The sequence below is a fragment of the Silene latifolia genome, chromosome X (assembly GCF_048544455.1).
Source record: "Silene latifolia isolate original U9 population chromosome X, ASM4854445v1, whole genome shotgun sequence".
NCBI classification, from domain to species: domain Eukaryota; kingdom Viridiplantae; phylum Streptophyta; class Magnoliopsida; order Caryophyllales; family Caryophyllaceae; genus Silene; species Silene latifolia.
Genome location: NC_133537.1, coordinates 222,511,848 through 222,521,847, shown reverse-complemented (window position 1 = coordinate 222,521,847; position 10,000 = coordinate 222,511,848). Strand labels below are relative to the sequence as shown.

The 10,000-nt window shown below is 37.7% G+C and overlaps 1 non-coding gene across 1 annotated transcript; it reads right to left on the bottom strand.

Moving 5' to 3' along the window:
* Positions 1-582: 582 nt before the first annotated feature.
* Positions 583-689, bottom strand: LOC141625165 (small nucleolar RNA R71). Its single transcript, XR_012534961.1, has one exon. It is a non-coding gene; the product is annotated as a small nucleolar RNA R71 (small nucleolar RNA).
* Between the last annotated feature and the right edge of the window lie 9,311 nt (positions 690-10,000).

Below are 10,000 nucleotides of genomic sequence, written 5' to 3'. Positions count from 1 at the left end.
CTTTAGAGCTTTGAGAATAAGGACTTTAGCAAGGGTTAAGAATTTCAACTTGACAACTTTAAACCAAGCAAAACTCACCCACCCAACCTCTCGTTGAAACCATAACTCAATAACAACCAAACAACACCATTGATCCTCTACTAGAAAACCCATTTCACGATCTCCAAATTCCTACAAATACACCACCTCCAAGTATGACAATTCGAAAACCACAAATAGCGGCTCTAAGAGACCACAACCGCCCAAATCCGGATGACTCTTCTTCTCCAATTAACTTTGGTACCTTGGCTCTTAATAACTTCGAAATTCATCCCGCCCAATTCTGGTTGATCGAGAAACATATAGCTTTAGTGGCAATATTGATTAAGATGCACATACTCATCTTAGGAAGTTTAAGAGCAATGTAGCAATGATGAAAAGAAATGGAGTCTCCGAGGATACATTGAGGCTTATGTTGTTTCCATTTTCTTTGAGAGATAAGGTGGACCGGTGGTTGAATATTCATCCACCAAATACCTTAACGAATGGGATGACTTGGCCAAAGCATTCCGTTCCAAGTATTATCCTTCTTCAAAGACTGCTATGCTCCGGAATGAGATCCATACATTCCAACAAGAAGACGGCGAGTCCTTGGATGAAGCATAGGATAGATACCAAGATTTGATTGCTCGTTGTCCGTACCATGGAATACCGGCTTGGTATATCACTCAAACGGTTTTCCAAACTCTATTGCCAAGAACAAAAGAAATGGTGAATGTCTCGGCAGGACGAATTTTTGACCACCTTGGAGATGTCGTTGGCACCACTTTGATCAAGAAAATGGTGCACTGCGAGGCAAATTATGGCTCAAGAGGGAATATCATGAGAAGAATAAGACCCCTTCCGAATTCTTAGTGAATGTGGAGACTAATGCTAAGCTTGATATGCTCAACAACAAGCTTGAGGAGTTGAGTAAGAAGAAGCAAGTAAACCAAGCTACCACACCTCATAGGCCGTCCATGGAGGAAATAATGCAAAGACCAACATGTGAGTCATGTGGGGGATGGGGCACACTTATGAAGTATGTGCAATAACCATTACAACAACTTTGATCGAAACAATGTGCAAGAGGAGAATGCTTTCCAAGCATTTAACAACTTCTCCAACCGTCCACCTAGGCCCCCATTCAACAACAACCAAGTATCCAACCAAAACTTTGCCAATCAACCTCAAGCATACCAAGATTATGGGGGTAACCAAGGGAACCATGGCAAACAAAACTTTTACCAAGGAAACCAAGCCAACCAAGGGTTCAACCAAGGATACCATCAAAGCCAAAATCAATGTTTCAACAACTATCAAGGGTAGAATAATAATCAAAGGTACAGCCAAGGAGAAAAATCAAGGATTTAACCAAGGGTACCAAGGGAACAATCAAGGAAACCAACAATGGAACAACAACCAAGGATATCAACAACAAGGGAACAACCAAACTTCCAACTTTAGAGATCAAGGATATGACTTTCCTCTTCCAATTGACAACCAACCCTTCAACCAAGAGCCACCACCCTAAGCAAGTAATTTCATGGGAGATGCTAAATATGACAACTTGGTAAAGTTGATAGGGGATTTGACAAGTAATACCCAACAACAAAGGAAGAATCTTGAAGCTAAAGTGGCTTCTCAAGCTCTCATAAATCGTCAAAGAACACCGGATGGATTTCTAGGACAAGGGCAAAATCCAAGGAACACTATGAAGGCAAAGGAAGTTAATGCTATCGTGGTGGGAGTTGAAGAGGTAAGAGAAGAGTCATATGGTTTTCCAAGGCAAGAAGAGTCATCAAATGCTACACCTCTTTTAATGAAGAAAGAAACATTTCAAGAAGTTGACCCGGATAAGGGAGGGATGGTAATGACTCTACCAACCACTCCCGAAGTTGGTGAATCAGAGAAGTCTCCTATGAATGAAGAATTTATGCTTGAGGAAATTGTTGAAGCACCAAATGTGAGGGTAGAAGTTGAGAGAAACCCGAAAAAAAAAACAATCATAGTGGCAGAATACTCTGCGGCCAAGCAAGAAGGGGCCAATGATACTTCAAGGTATGACAAGTTTATGAACATGATAATGAAAATGGAGACCTCCAATCCATCTTTGGTGGAGATGCCTCATTACTCCGAGATTTTAGAGGAAGTCATTTCAAGAAGAGTGAATATTGGGGACCATGAGCTTGTTACCTCAAGTGAGGAGTATAGTTTGATCAAAGCTAGTGAAATCCCCGTCAAACTTGACGATCCTGGGAGTTTCTCAATCCCATGCACCGTTGATGACCAAAAGGTGGATAGTGCTTTGTGTGACTTAAGGGCAAGCGTTAGCGTCATACCGCTTGCCCTTGTGAAGAGGTTGAATGTTACAAGCCTAGCCCGCACTTCCATACAATCAAGCTTTCTGACGGAACAATCAAATCTCCGATTGGGATTCTCAAGGATATCATGGTCAAATTGGCAAGCTTTCAATTCCTACCGATTTTGTTGTGTTGGACATCCCTATGGGATAACGCTCCTATGCCATCCTTGGTAGGCCATGCTTGGCCACGGGAGGAGCTAACATAGATGTCAAAGAGAGATGATTGTCATTCAAAGTCGGGAAGGAAAAAGTTGAATTCAAGCCACCACATGCTCCAAAGAAAACTGTGATTTAAAACATGTTTTCCGTGGAAACATTAGATCTCCGCATGGAAGAAGAAGAAGAGGAAGGAGAAAGTGCAATGTTGATGATTGATGATGACAAAAGTGAGAGGGAGTTGAACATTGGGGTTAGAGATGCTCACCCCGATATCCTCCCTCGCGGGTTTGTTTTATGCACCAATTCCCCTTTCAAGCCAAAGCCGAAATCCAAGAAGAAGAAACCAAAATGATGAAGGAAGAAATCGAAAGGAAAGTGGTTATGTGACCCAATTTTGACAACGAAGAAGAACTGGGAAAGGATAAGGAGAAGCTCGATGAAGAAGTGGCCCGGAAATGGTTGGAAGTACATCATGCAATGAATAGTTTGCATGAAATGTTGTCTAAGCTTGGAAACTCTTGTGCCTTGAGAATGAAGAAAGTTGGTAAGTAGATGGAGGGATGCCTAGATGGTGATCCCGGTTGATTGAAGCCTCCTTAATGAAGACGTTTAGTGGAGTTCCCAAAGAACCACCACTTCTTATATACTTTTTCCCTTAAACTTTGCATGCATTTTAATTTAGTATGTATTTAGTTACTTGTAACATATTAGAATTAGTGTCCATGAAGTTGCATTTATATAGGATTGCATTAGATTTATTTTCTTGTAATATATGTTACATTTAGTTATTGCATTCATATATAATTACTTGCATTGTATTTCATATTGCATTTAGATTAAAGCATGCATTCCATTCTTTAACCAAAAATCACTAAAAATTTGAAAAAACAAAAAAAATCTTCAAAAACATGTATTTTATTTCCGAATTTCCTCCACACATTTATTTCTATTGGAAATTATGTAAATAAATAAGTGTAGGGAGGAAATTCTATTATTTAAAAATACAAAAACATGTTATTTATTTTCAAAAATTCAAAAATCCAAAAATATATTCTTTTATTTCAAAAATTGCCTCTTAACCACATTTCATCCGTCATTGCATGTTGTAAATATCAAGTGCGGGTAAAAGGCCCAAAAAAAACATGTTATTTCAATTTTAAGAAAATATCAAAAATTACAAAATTAAGTTTTTAATTTTAAGAAAATTTTCAAAAATACAAAAGTATGTCTTTTATTTTTCCTATTTCCTCCCTACATTTCGTTTCATCGCGGACGATGTAAATCTTAAGTGTGGGGAGGAAAATATCCACTTTGTGTATATTTGTTAATATTTGTTTAAGAAAATTTTGAAAAAAATGCCTAAAAATCAAAATAATTAAAAAAATCTCATAAATATGCTTTGTTTATATTGTTTATATTACTTTGTACTAACCATGTTGATAGGCAATACACGCATAGCATCGGAGAAGACGCTTGAAAAAATTATTCCAATTCTTTCTCTCATATCCTTCCTTTTCGTTTTGTATATATTGGCATGGAGGAGGACGGGTTATTTGATGTAGGTGTTCCCTTCGGGGACCGTTTTGGATATGTGTGTGTTGTTGGTGTGTTGTTACGACTAGATATTGTACGCATTTAGACTATGTGTTTACTCTTACATTCACCTAGCTTGTTCATATGTGTTAGTTGCATTTCATACACTTACATTGAGTTTGTATATAAATGTTTGGCTAAAATGTGGTATAAGGAGGGAGTATGATACCCCTATGATGAGATACGTCCTAATTGTTCTTTCCCCCCTCCCAGTGGCTCGCGCCCGTGTCCATATGGTTAGTATTTGGGAAAAAAAGGCATGTATAACAAGTCTTGACCGCCTTGTGAGATCGAGAGGACCGTAGTCTAGACCTAGAATTCGACCTAACTACTTATAATTGAGGAATAGAGCCTCCTTTGAGGTCGGTTCATCCATACCTGACCCCCGTTTAGGATTGTGATTAGGTCTCCTCGCGAGGCGTGTCATGTCAATACGCATAAATGTGTCATTCATTCCTTAGACCGTGAGTTGTCCTATTTTTGTGCACATTTTATGAAACAAACTCGTTACTCATATTTGTTTAAGCCTCGCATTATAAACCAGTCCTTGTTTTGACCCTTTAGATTATGACCAGCCTTTTGTTTAATCCCCTTAAGCCTTTCATTTGACATAACTACTAAACAAACCACATTCCAAAAAAAAAAGACCTGCCTTGATCAAGAAGTTGTCAAGTATTTGTGATTGTAAGAGGGCGGGTTATTGAGTCCTAATTGGTGAACTATAGCTAAGTTTGCTTGAGTCGAAATTTTAGTTTCATTGTGGCAATTTGTATAAAAATAAGAGGTTTTGAAAAAGAAAAACAAAATAGAAAAGAGAAAAATTGAGAAAAGAACAAAAACTGTTAGCATGTGTAATTATATGATTGTACATATTAGTTGAGATGAGAAAAAGTCAAAGCAACACCCCGTCTCATCATAAAAGGGGTAGAAAAAGACGTTGCTAAATAAAGAGGGCATATGATGTTTTTCCAAAGTGAGTCGGGTTTACATAATTTTTGTTTGATTTTGGTAAAGACCAAATTCTTGTTAGGGTGTAGACGTTGCTCATTTGTTGCAATAAAGTCGGGAAGAAGGAATTTTGACAACTCCTTGATATGAACTTCACATTATCCAATCGGTGCTTCCACTAATCTCGTTCCGATCTATTCATAAGGCCCGTTACAACCCTTTGTTTCATTTCGTGTGCATTCTTCCCTTTTTTGCATCTCACATGGTCATAGGATAGAACAACACATTAGATTGCGGGCACGTTTCACGAGTTATAGTAGGAGAGTATTTTGGTTACTTTGTGTACAATAAAACGCTCGTTCTTCAAATGTGTGACGAGTGAAAACCGCGTGAAAGTCGATAGTCTAGGTCCCCTTAGTCACGGGTCTCTCTCGGTTGAATCTTGAGTCGTGTCATCTAATTCTTGTAGGACTAGCCTTGCTTCCCCTTTCCCGCCTTAGAATATGTTACTTTGGCTTATGTGGTCACATTTGGGTTGCTTGGGCCGTTCTTAGGGGGTTGGCACCTCGTTGGGATTTTGAGACTATATCTCCCGACCTAGGCCTTTTATTTTTTAAACAAAACGGCCGCTTAGATTAGGAAAGCGGTTTGACTTTTTGTGATGCATCTTATGTGTTATTTCGTGATTAAATGTTTGGGTGTGTCAAAAATTTTCGCAAGCCTCCACTTGCCTTGCAACGGAGCACATACCTCATTGTGTTTCGTTGTGAGGTTGAAGGGACGGAGAAGCCCGTTAATTGTTTTTCATCAGATATTAGTAGTCTAGCTAGTCCTTTTATATTAAGGGTCTTAGTCTAGTTAATGAGCTTACTCGAGGACGAGTAAGGTATAAGTGTGGGGATATTTGATGAGTATTATTTTAGTCGCTTTTTACCCCGCATTTATACCTTATTCCGACTCGATTTTGTGTGCTTAATTGATTAAATAGCTCATTTATTTACTAATTTATAATAATTAATCGTCTTAACTTTATTTAATAATTAGCCGGGTTTTTATAATATTAGTATTAGTATTACTTTATTATAATAATATATAGGCTATGAGAAATAATGAGACGGAATTGGGACGGATCAAAGCTATAAGTCAAAGAGAAGGGAAATGAAGATCAACCTTTGACCTTAAACACTGAAAGTCAGCATACTCCCACCACCATTAACATCACCTATAATCTCCTTCATCCATTTCTTATTCACGCACCAGGCCATCATAACCTTCGTCATCGCCGGAGCAGACTAGCAGCCACCATGCTTGTGTCATCACCGAGCCTAGCAACTTGCAAACCCGAGTTCGAAAAGGCAAATGGTACCATTGCAGCGGCATCACAATTACACCTCACGCATTACCAAGGCACCCAACAATCATGCTCCATATCAACACCAATTCGAGCTCTGACCCAACTCCCCGTCGTCGAACCCACATACATGAAAAACCCCAGCAGCTCCGTCATCAACAACCGAGCACCACCAAGCCACCACCGTCACCTTCTCTTACCAACAAGCTACAACAACAACAACAACAACAACAACAACAACAACAACAATAACAACAACAAAACCAACATGTTGCCCCTGCCGTGCTGCCGGAAGCAGCTCAACCCACCGGCAGGCACCAACACCATCCATCTCCAACTCTTCAAAAGACGCGGCGCCGGAAAGGCCACCGGCGGCAATCCAACCGGCACGCAACACCACTCATCATCTCGCATCAACAATTGTTCTCCCTTCCGGCCTCCCTTCTGCCACCTCACCGACTCCCACACACACCACATCAATTCCTTCTCCAATCCGCAATGTTCTCGGTGCCGGTGGCTCCATTTACCTTATTTTTGTTTTGTTTTTATATAAATATCCCCCTGCCTCTTTTGTTTGTATGAGTCGTGTCCTTATTAAGATTTTTAGGGATTATTACTATTATTATTATTATTACTATTATTATTATTATTAATATTGTTGTTGTTATTGTTATTGTTGTTATTGTTATTATTATTATTATTATTATTATTATTATTATTATTATTATTATTATTATTATTATTATGATTATTATTATTATTATGATTATTATTATTATTATTATTATTATTATTATTATTATTATTATTATTATTATTATTATTATTATTATTATTATTATTATTATTATTATTGTAAGACCCCGAGCAAAATCTAGGGGCGGGAGCGGTCACTCACGGTAGCTTGGCAGGCTAGGTACATGGCCCACAGATCAACGCGGGTCCTTTCCAGCGCATTGTGTCATTACTCATGCGCATCCCGGGAAGCTTCCCAGGAGGTCACCTATCCTAAGACTACTCTCAGCCAAGCAAGCTTAACTGTGGAGTTCTTTCGCGTGGATAACAAGAAAACAAAGTGCACTTTATTGATATAAGTAGTACTTTTAATCCCTTTAAGCACTAGTGAGATTTTAAGCCTATCAATGGACCTCTTCAATGAGGTATCCAACCCGAATAACGTCTTCAGTTCAAGGGACTATAACACACCGCCACTTAAAGAACGCAACGTCCTTGTTGCGCCTGGCAGCATCTGACCGCAGCCAAGCCAAACCCGGAATCCTCCCCCTAGGTTGGTGACCTGGGTACTCCAGACCACAGGCTCACCAGACGATCGCAGGGTTGCTCTGATATCTTTTGTAACACCGGGCCCAAAGCTAGGGGCAGGAGCGGTCACTTACGGTAGCTTGCGAGGCTAGGTACAAGACCCACAGATCAACGCAGGTCCTTTCCACCGCATTTTTCCTCACTCATGCGCATCCCGGGAACCTTCCCAAGAGGTCATCTATCCTAAGACTACTCCCAGCCAAGCACGCTTAATTGTGGAATTCTTTTGCATGAATAACCAAAAAAGGAAGTGCACTTTGTTGATATGAGTAGTACTTTTAATCCCTTTAAGCACTAGTGAGATTTTAAGTCTATCAATGGACCTCTTCAATGGGGTATCCCACCCGAATAACGTCTTCGGTTCAAGGGACTATTACACACCCCCACTTGAAGAACGCAACGTCCTTGTTTCGCCTTGCAGCATCTGACCGCAGCCGAGCCAAACTCGGAATCCTCCCCCGCTAGGTTGGTGACCTGAGTACTCCAGACCACAGGCTCCCCAGACGATCGCAGGGTTGCTTTGATATCTTTTGTAACACCGGGCCCAAAGCTAGGGGCGGGAGCGGTCACTTACGGTAGCTTGCGAGGCTAGGTCCAAGACCCACAGATCAACGCGGGTCCTTTCAGCCGCATTTTTCCTCACTCATGCGCATCCCGGGAACCTTCCCAGGAGGTCATCTATCCTAAGACTACTCTCAGCCAAGCACGCTTAATTCTGGAATTCTTTTGCATGGATAACCAAAAAAGGAAGTGCACTTTGTTGATATGAGTAGTAATTTTAATCCCTTTAAGCACTAGTGAGATTTTAAGCCTATCAATGGACCTCTTCAATGGGATATCCCACCCGAATAACGTCTTCGGTTCAGTGGAGTATTACACACCCTCACTTGAAGAACGCAACGTCCTCGTTGCGCTTGACAGCATCTGACCGCAGCCGAGCCAAACGCAAAATCCTCCCCCGCTAGTTTGGTGACCCGGGTACTCCAGACCAAATGCTCACCAGACGGTCGCAGGGTTGCTTTGATATCACTTGTAACACCAGGCCCAACGGTAGGGGCGGGAGCGGTCACTCACGGTAGCTTGCGAGGCTAGGTACAAGGCCCAAAGATCAACGCGGGTCCATTCCACCGCATTTTTCCTCAATCATGCGCATCCCTGGAACCTTCGTAGGAGGTCATCTATCCTAAGACTACTCTCAGCCAAGCACGCTTAACTGTGGAGTTCTTTCGCATGGATAGCCAAAAAAGGAAGTGCACTTTGTTGATATGAGTAGTACTTTTAATTCCTTTAAGCACTAGTCAGATTTTAAGCCTATCAATGGACCTCTTCAATGGGGTACCCCACCCGAATAACGTCTTCGGTTCAGTGGAGTATTATTATTATTATTATTATTATTATTGTTATTATTATTATTATTATTATTATTATTATTATTATTATTATTATTATTATTATTATTATTATTATTATTATTATTATTATTATTATTATTATTATTATTATTATTATTATTATTATTATTGTTATTGTTATTATTATTATTATTATTATTATTATTATTATTATTATTATTATTATTATTATTATTATTATTATTATTATTATTATATTATTATTATTATTATTATTTATGGGATGCACGCTGCTTTCATTAATTGAAAAACAAAAGTTTACATGAAATTGGTGGGGAGCCGAGAAACAAGTTATTATTATTATTATTATTATTATTATTATTATTATTATTATTATTATTATTATTATTATTATTATTATTATTATTATTATTATTATTATTATTATTATTATTATTATTATTATTATTATTATTATTATTATTATTATTATTATTGTTATTATTATTATTATTATTATTATTATTATTATTGTTATTATTATTGTTATTATTATTATTATTATTATCATTATTATTATTATAATTATTATTATTATTATTATTATTATTATTATTATTATTATTATTATTATTATTATTATTATTATTATTTATGAGATGCACGCAGCTTTCATTAATTGAAAAACAAAAGTTTAGATGAAATTGGTGGGGAGCCGAGAAACAAGTTATTATTATTATTATTATTATTATTATTATTATTATTATTATTATTATTATTATTATTATTATTATTATTATTATTATTATTATTATTATTATTATTATTATTATTATTATTATTATTATTATTATTATTATTATTATTATTATTATTATTATTATTATTATT